This window comes from Pongo pygmaeus, chromosome 21 (genome assembly GCF_028885625.2).
Source record: "Pongo pygmaeus isolate AG05252 chromosome 21, NHGRI_mPonPyg2-v2.0_pri, whole genome shotgun sequence".
NCBI lineage: Eukaryota > Metazoa > Chordata > Mammalia > Primates > Hominidae > Pongo > Pongo pygmaeus.
In genome coordinates, this window is record NC_072394.2 from 65,259,377 (window position 1) to 65,267,231 (window position 7,855).

Sequence of the window (7,855 nt, forward strand, 5' to 3'; positions counted from 1 at the left end):
GCTGTCACCATTCTGAGTGGGATGTCCATGGCTGGAAGCAAATTGCTCTCCCCTAACATCATGGCAATGAAAAAGAACTTTATGAGCTGTCAGAGAGGCTTTGCCCACTGCCCCTCAGGTAGTGCGTGCACATTTGTTTGGCTCCATGTGCACCTGTGCACCCTGAGGTTGGGCAGGAGGCAGCCTCCCAGGCACGGTGCGGGAGGACGTGAGGTCCCGTGCCTTTCGCAGTGTTGCGGAGCATGCCGGGTGCCCACGGGCACTTCACACACAGCTCTGGTCTGTGGGGCACTCAGGTGTGCACAGCCTCCTGGGAGCTTCCCAGGACACCTCATGCTTGTGTGAGCTGTGTGCTGGGGTGTGGGGCAGGCAGAGGGGACGGTGGCAGACCACTGCAGGCTACGTCTCCTGCTGGGAGCTCGGACGAGTCCACGGGGACCTCTTAAAGGCTCTGAGAAGGCCCATCCTCCACGCCAATGACAGGGAGTCTCCCGGGGGAGCCCTGCTTGTCCCCCCTCAACGCTCGTCTGGGCTGGGAGGGTCTCCTGGAAAGATGTGTGAGGGAGGGGCGAGGTCATGAGTCTCCCGTGGCTGCTGTAACAAAAGCCACAGTTTATTCTCTTGCAGTCCCCAAAGGGAAATAAATCTAAAGCCCATGTGTTGAAAGGGCTGGCTGCTGGAGGCCCTGGGGAGAATCCGGGTCCTGCCCTCTCGGGTCTGGAGGTTCCTGCGTCCCTTCACCCGTGGCCCCTCCTTTAAAGCCATCTGTGCTGTGTTTTCCAGGCTCCCCCTGACTCTGACCCTCCCACCCCCCTCCTAAGGACCCTGTGAGGACACTGGGCCCACAGAGAGCATCCAGCGCGATCCTGCTCCATCCCTCCTGCAGAGTCCCTGCTGCCACATAAGGCGGCACGACCACGGGTTCTTGGACTGGGACGTGTATATCCTTAGGGGGAGTGGGCATTACTGTGTCCTCACACAGGGAATATGCCAGCAGCAGACGGGCTTGGGCAGTGCTAACGCTGAGGTCTGTTACGGCCGTCCCTGGCAAACCTGTGACTGGCCCGGGGACGGTGTCCTTGGCCAGGAGGGCCGCCACCCCCCATCCTGCCTCTCTCCCAAGTGTGACTGGGGCATCAGGAGAGGCAAGGTCAGACCTCAGCAGTAGCTGCCCCTCTTCAGTGGGCAGCCTGAGGGGCCCCAGGCTCACGGTCGGGGTGGCCCAGGGCAGAGGTCACTGAGAGAGGGTTGGGGCTGGACTCTGAGCTGGGCTTTTTTTTTTAAAAAAAAAAAAAAAACAGAGGTGAAATTCACATGACATAAAACGACCACTTTAACGAGTGTGGTTCAGTGGCATTTAGCACATTTGCCACACTGTGCAGCCACCACCTCTGTCTACTACCCAGACACTTTCATCCCCCCACGAGGAGCTCTGGAGCCCATTAAGCAGTCACTCCTGTTCCTCTCCCCGCCCCCACACCGCGGAATCTGCTTTCTGTCTCCATGGAGCTGCCCGCTCTGTGCATCTCCTATCAGCGGAATCCTGCAACTGGCAGTCTCTGCGTCTGCTTCTCCCGCCGAGCAGGGTTTTCAGGCACTTCATGTTACCGCTCGTGTCCCTGTGTCATCCCTTTTTAGGGCTGAATGCTATTCCCCCACATGGATATGCCGCACTTCATTTATTTATTCTTTTATTTAGAGACAGAGTCTCACTCTGTTACCCAGGCTGGAGAGCAATGGCATGATCTCGGTTCACTGCAACCTCTGCCTCCCGGGTTCAAGCAATTCTTGTCCCTCAGCCTCCCAAGTAGCTGGGACTACAGGAACTCATCACCACAGCCGGCTAATTTTTATATTTTTAGTAGAGACTGGGTTTCACCATGTTGTCCAGGCTGGTCTTGAACTCCCGACCTCAGGTGATCTGCCCGCCTCGGCCTCCCAAAGTGCTGGGATGACAGGCCATGCTTTCTTTGTCTATCATCAGCTGACAGGCCTGTGGCTCCTCCACCTTTTGGCTGCAGTGAATAGTGCCGCTGGGAACACTCCTGTGTGCCTATTTGAATATTTCTTTTTATTTTGGGGAGCTTGTGCTGTATTAGTCAGGTCTTGCATTGCTGTAAAGATAAACCTGGGGCTGGGTGATTTATAAGGAGAGGTTTAGCTGGCTCGCGGTTCTGCAGGCTGTATAGGAAGCATGGTGCTGGCATCTGCTGGGCTTCTGGTCAGCCCTCAGAAAGCTTACAGTCACGGCAGAAGGCGAAGGAGGAGCAGGCTTGTTACATGGCCAGAGCCGGAACAAAAGACAGAGAGTTGTGGGGGAGGTACCATACACTTTTCAACAACCAGATCTCGCGAGAACTCACTGTGGTGAGTGGGTGCATGGCACCCAGCCATGAGGGATCCGCCCCCAGGACCAAAATACACCAGGCCCCACCTCCGGCACTGGGGCTCACAGCTAAACATGAGCTTTGGAGGGGATGTGCAAGCTCTGTCATAGGCCCAGGAGTGCAATTGCTGGGGTTTATGACTTCATTTTTCGAGGGACTGCCAGGCTGTTTCCATAGTGACTTCACCTGCATGAGGTGGTCAGGGGTGGGTGAAGGGGGCCCCAAGTGGGGCTGGGCAGCAGTGACAGGGCTTGGTCAGGAGCCAAGAAGCGCACAGCCCGAGAGAGCCCTAAGTGTTCACAGCCACCCTGTACCTACACAGCTGTGGGGTCAGCTCCAGGGAAGTGGCCTGCTCAGCCTCAGTCCTCTGCTGGGAGCCCAGTGTTCGTGGATTTCCAGAAAGAGGGGTGCCAGGTGCACACTCGACTCACCGAGTGGGCCGCTGGTCCAGGCACAGTGGAGGCCTCTTCTGGGACGTAAGATACCATGGGAAATACTGGCTTCAAGAAACCCAAGAAACCCGCCCCGCGGAGCACCTTGGCTGCCGGGGGCTTTGTCCGGCCGTGGTGGGTGACTAGGGACAGCTTGGGTGTGGGGCGGCTGCGGCTGGAATCCTGCGGATGAAGTGGGAGCAGCCCTCATCACAGCCACCGCTGACTGGAACCACGGCTCCCCAGCGGCTCGCACCGCCTCTGGGGTTGGGCATCCTGGCAGGTGTCCCCGCCCTCTGTGGCCTGACCCTCCGAGGGTACTGGCCCTGCCGTGCACCCCTCCCCCCTCACTGAATAAGCCCTCAACCTCACCCCACTCACAAAGCTGAACACATATGAACGTGGCTTCGGCCAGAGTCCCCCATCCTGCCCACAGCCCAGCTGTCCAGCTGTTCAGGGGTCCATGGATTGATGCATCAGTTGATTGATTGAGTCATTCATTCATTCATTTGCTTGGTCCTCTGAGCTCCAGTGTCCAAAGGCTGAAGGGAGGTGAGGAGGCAGCCCTGCCCAGGGCCCTCCCTGAGCTCCCACTTCCTCATCACCCCTAAGGGGGTGCTGCGGCCCCCCTTCCCAGTTGAGGAAGCTGAGGTCAGAGAGGTGAGAAACCTGCCCTCGTTCACACCCAGGCCCAGGCTCGGAAAGGCCTCCCCCTCCACCGGGGCACAGTGATGCTGGGCACTGACACCGGCAAGGCGCCTCCCTCAGCCCATCCTGCTGGTGCAGGAATGCCAAGGAATTGTGGGCGGCAGGGCCCTCCCCTGGACGAGGGTCCATCTCCGGGTGTCTGCCCTGTCGGCTGAGGACCCCCTCTCCCTGGCAGCCAGGGCCTGGTCACAGCTGCTTCTGGGACCCTCACCTTGACTTTGTGAATCTCTGCCCACGATAGAGACCCTGAACCCACGGCCATGCCGGGTGCAGGAGGAGGAGGATGGCCCTGCCAGGGTGTGTGTGCCACATTCTGAGCACAACATCCCAAGGGGATTGGGATGCCGCCTGGCCCTGGGGGCTAAGGGGCCACTTGGGACACTCAGCGGTGGCCCAGGGTGAGGCTGGAATCCAGAATCAGATGGTCCTTCCTGGCAATGCAGCTCCCTCCGCAGACCGGATGGTGTGGCCCCGTGGGAAGCGCTGTGGCGTGGGGCTCCATGACTGCCCTTGGCTTCCAAGAAACCGCTGTTCTCCTGCGTCCGCCCTCCACTCAGCTTGTGTGGTGAACTCCCCTCATGCGCGAGGTGCCCTGTGGCCAGAGTCTGCATGTGCCTCTACTTACCCAAATCCCAGGGGCCTCTCGCTGGGAGCTGCTCCCACCCAGTCAGCCCCGGGACCCGCTGGGCTGTGCCGCAGCCTCTGCGTGGGGGAGCCTTTCTCCTGTTTGCTCTGGCACCGTCCAGGCCACAGTCTCCGTGCTCCCCACTCTCCAGCCCGGCTCCCCTCTGGCTGCACTCAGAGTCCTGGGGCTGAGGCAGGTTCAGATCTGGGGACAGACAAGGATGTAGGGGCAGGAAGATAGACTCTGGGTCTTCGTATGCTGGGCAACTGGCTTTTCCTCCTGAGCCTCAGTTTGCCCACCTACAAAATGGTCTTAGAAGGCTCCCTGGTGATGGGCCGTCCCCCTCCCAGGGATGCACCTGTCCCACAGGGCCCAGGCCATCTGACATCCCCCTTGCTCTTGTGACCACATCTGCTCCAACAGTGAATCTTTTGGGCAAACCTTCAAGGCACAGCCAGAACTAGGCAGCCCTCCCCAGGGCACCGCAGCTGGGCAGGGTCTCTGATGCTCCAGCCTCTGCCCTCCACCCTCACCCTCAGCAGAGAAGCCATAGGGGCCCTGCTATAGCCGTGCCAGCCTGCCCAGACCTATGCCCCTCAGCCTGCAGCCCTGGCACTGGCCTACAAGGCCTGACATGGTCTGACCCTGCCCGAAGCCCAGCCCCAGGCCACCCATCCACTGCCACTGCCCCGGTGGCAGCCATGCTGGCCTCCTGCTGCCTGCTGGACACACCAGGTCCCCCTTCCCGCCTCTGGGCCCCTGCCTCCCTGTGCACACTCCCCAGGGTGCTCTTCTGGGACCCTTCCCCGCCTGCCCCTCTGATATCACTGGGAGGCCTGTTCATTCACCCCCACCCAGGCCTTCCCTGACCTCTGACCTCTGACCTGCAAGGCGGGACTCCAGGCCCTGCCCCCTGCTCCCCAGCTGCTCCTTCCGGCCCCCATGCCTGGCGTTGGGCCTGTCTCCACATTTCCCTGGGCTGTGCATTTTCTCTGTCCCCCGCTGTCCGATACGGCGCCAGCTACACGAGCCTTCTGAAGCTGAAACAAATCAAAGCTGCACTGAGTAAAAGATCCAGGTCTGCAGGGGCACCAGCCCCGTTTCTGAGAGCTTGGCAGCCACTCACGGCCAGTGGGAGCCGTGTGGGACAGGGCAGAGCACTCACTGTCATGGCGCGTTCCACCGGACCGGGCCTCGTGGTCAGCCCCGCAAGGGCGGGGTGAGCCTGCTTGTCCCCTGCTTGGGTCCTTGCTCAGGCGTCCCTGTGGGGTGAGGGCTGTGGTGGCCTTGCTGTCGGGACTTACTGCTTGCTCCTTCATTCATTCACGCCTTAAACCACCTGCAGACACCAAGGGGAAACTCTCGGACGCCTAGGCCCCTCTCCCCTCTCTTCTCCTTCTGCCCCCTCTACCCCGTCTGCCCCTCTCTCCCCTCTCCCCTCCCTCCCATCTCTCCTACCCACTGCAATCTCCCTTTCCAATCATGGTGGAGTGCGCCTCAGGCAGCACGGCCCTGGGCCATCAGGGGCGAGGGCTATGGGCTCTGACTTTACTGCCCTGGCAAGGGCAGCTCTGGGACATGGTGGGGGCCAGACTGGCCGCAACACACCCAGCTCCGATCAGTGCTGGGTGTGGGACCTTGGGTGAGTGAGCACCCACCCTGAGCCCAAGTTCCTTCTCGGTAAAGTGGGGACAGCAAAATGCCCTCCTCTTAGGGGTGCCTTGAGCTCAGCATAGGGCCCCTGCAGAAGCTTCTGGAACAACCCGAAGCCTAAGTGCTGTGTGCCGGCTGTTACTGTGATGCTGCTGCTGGGGTAAACGGAGGAACTGCTCTGTCTTCTGGCTCTGTCCTATGGCCTGGGGACCGTCAGGATCTGGCCACCCACACCAGCCCTTCTCCTGGAAAGAGATGGCCCTGTGCCCGTGCCCTGGTCCGTGGGTGTGGGACTGCCATGAGGAGGGTGATTTATGGCCACGTCTGCTGCACACCCTGTCTCTCACCACCACAGAGCACCCGCATCCTTTACAGAGCCGCCTGCCCAAGCCTGCAGACTTCTCCCCACCTCCCCTGCTGTGGCTGTCTATAATCCCTGACACCAGCCGCAGGCCTGGCTTGCCCCCCTCAACCCTGCCTGGAGACGGCAGGCCGGAGGAAGTGGGGTGCAGGGGAGGGGACTTGCGGGGGAGTTCGGAAACCGCCCCTCACACCACGCTCTCCCGCTGCCAGTGGGAAGCCGAGTGGCTATTTAGTTTCCAGAAAAGTGCTCAGACCAGGTAGAAGCTTAAACTCTCCTGGACTCCTTCATGGTGAGACATGGGGTCTTTAGCGGGGCGCACAGGGCTGGGAGCAGGGCCTGGCATCACCCAAGAAGCCTCTGGACTGGGCAGGTGCAGGGGGCGTCCCTCTGTCCCTCGCTGTCGCTGGCCGGAGGACACCAGAGTGGGTGTCGTGTGTGTGGCGAGTGTGGCTGGGGCTCCGGCTTCTTCTCCCCATGACTCTGCAGAGCTGGCCTTGGGATGTGGGGAAGGGGCTGTGAGCCCAGGAGGTCAACCTGGAGGAGAGCCCCGCCTCAGCTCCTGTGGGCCAGCCTGGGGGGTGTGCAGGCTCCTCAGGGGCTCCCCTGGGATTAGATGCAGCTGAGCCTGTTCTGAGCAGCATGGGCTCCCAGGCCCCGTGTCCCCAACTGGCCAGAACCACAAGGGGTTGCCTTCCTAAGTCCGGGAGGCATTGGGGACGTTTATGAGGTGGCTTCTGAACAGGAGGACCTATGCTCTGGACAGGACTCACAAATACCAAAGCTCATTGTCCCCATCACACGGGCCTGTGCCTGCCGCCAACGAGCCGGTCCCCCGACCACTGTAGTCCACTGTCATTCCACAACCTGGTCCCCGGTCCTGTGGGGCCCCAGAGAGATGGGACGACTAGCCAGTGTCACACAGCCTGTGAGGACAGTCTGCCAGTTCCGGCCTCTGGTCTCTGCGTCCAGGCCCTGCAAGGACAGATCCCCGTCAGGCCCCGTCCCAGGCCCTCGTCTGTTACATAATTCAGGCGTGAAATCCGGGAAGGGGGAGCTCCTGAGCCCGTCCAGCACCCGGGATTGGGGTCTCCCCATCACACACCCTTGGTGGCAGGGCCTGGCTGGGGGCAGCAAGCAGGTTGGCCTTGCCTCTGTCCAAGGCGACTGGCATTTGTCATGACTTGGGGTTGGCTTGAGAGTCCCCGGAAACCCAGGTGGCTCCGTCACCACCTGATCCTGGCCCCAATTCTAGGCAAAAGGGCAGAGCCGAGGGGACTGTGGAGGGGGCCACCCACTCCTGGGTGGCCTGGGTGGGCTCAGCCCACTGGAGGCTCAGAGCAGCGAAGGAGGCCGTACCCTCCTGCCCCCCCAACCCCCGGCCCTGCAGCCTGGGAGATGCCCAGGTCTCCCCAAGGCACCCTAGGAGCCGGCTGGCGTGGCATGGAGGCTGCTGCCCGGCTACTGAGGAGGCGCCTCTGTACTGGCTGGGCTAAAAATAGCGGGGGGATCTCGGGCAGGGACAGCCGGTGGGAGGCCTGTCAGGGAGGGGCCGCGAGGGGCAGGACAGCAGCCTGAGCCTGGGACCCGCCGTCAATGGCGTGGGTGCTCCCACCCTGTTCCCGGTGGCCCGGCCAGCCGCGGCCCAGCTGACAGGCTATTTTTTCCCCTGCTTGACTAAATATGGTCA

At 61.3% G+C, this 7,855-nt stretch overlaps 1 long non-coding RNA gene across 1 annotated transcript; it reads right to left on the reverse strand.

Moving 5' to 3' along the window:
* Positions 1–1,694: 1,694 nt before the first annotated feature.
* Positions 1,695–7,151, reverse strand: LOC129022010 (uncharacterized). Its single transcript, XR_008496192.2, has 4 exons — positions 5,810–7,151; positions 5,317–5,490; positions 5,029–5,191; positions 1,695–4,355 (listed from the first exon to the last, which is right to left on the reverse strand). It is a non-coding gene; the product is annotated as an uncharacterized LOC129022010 (long non-coding RNA).
* Between the last annotated feature and the right edge of the window lie 704 nt (positions 7,152–7,855).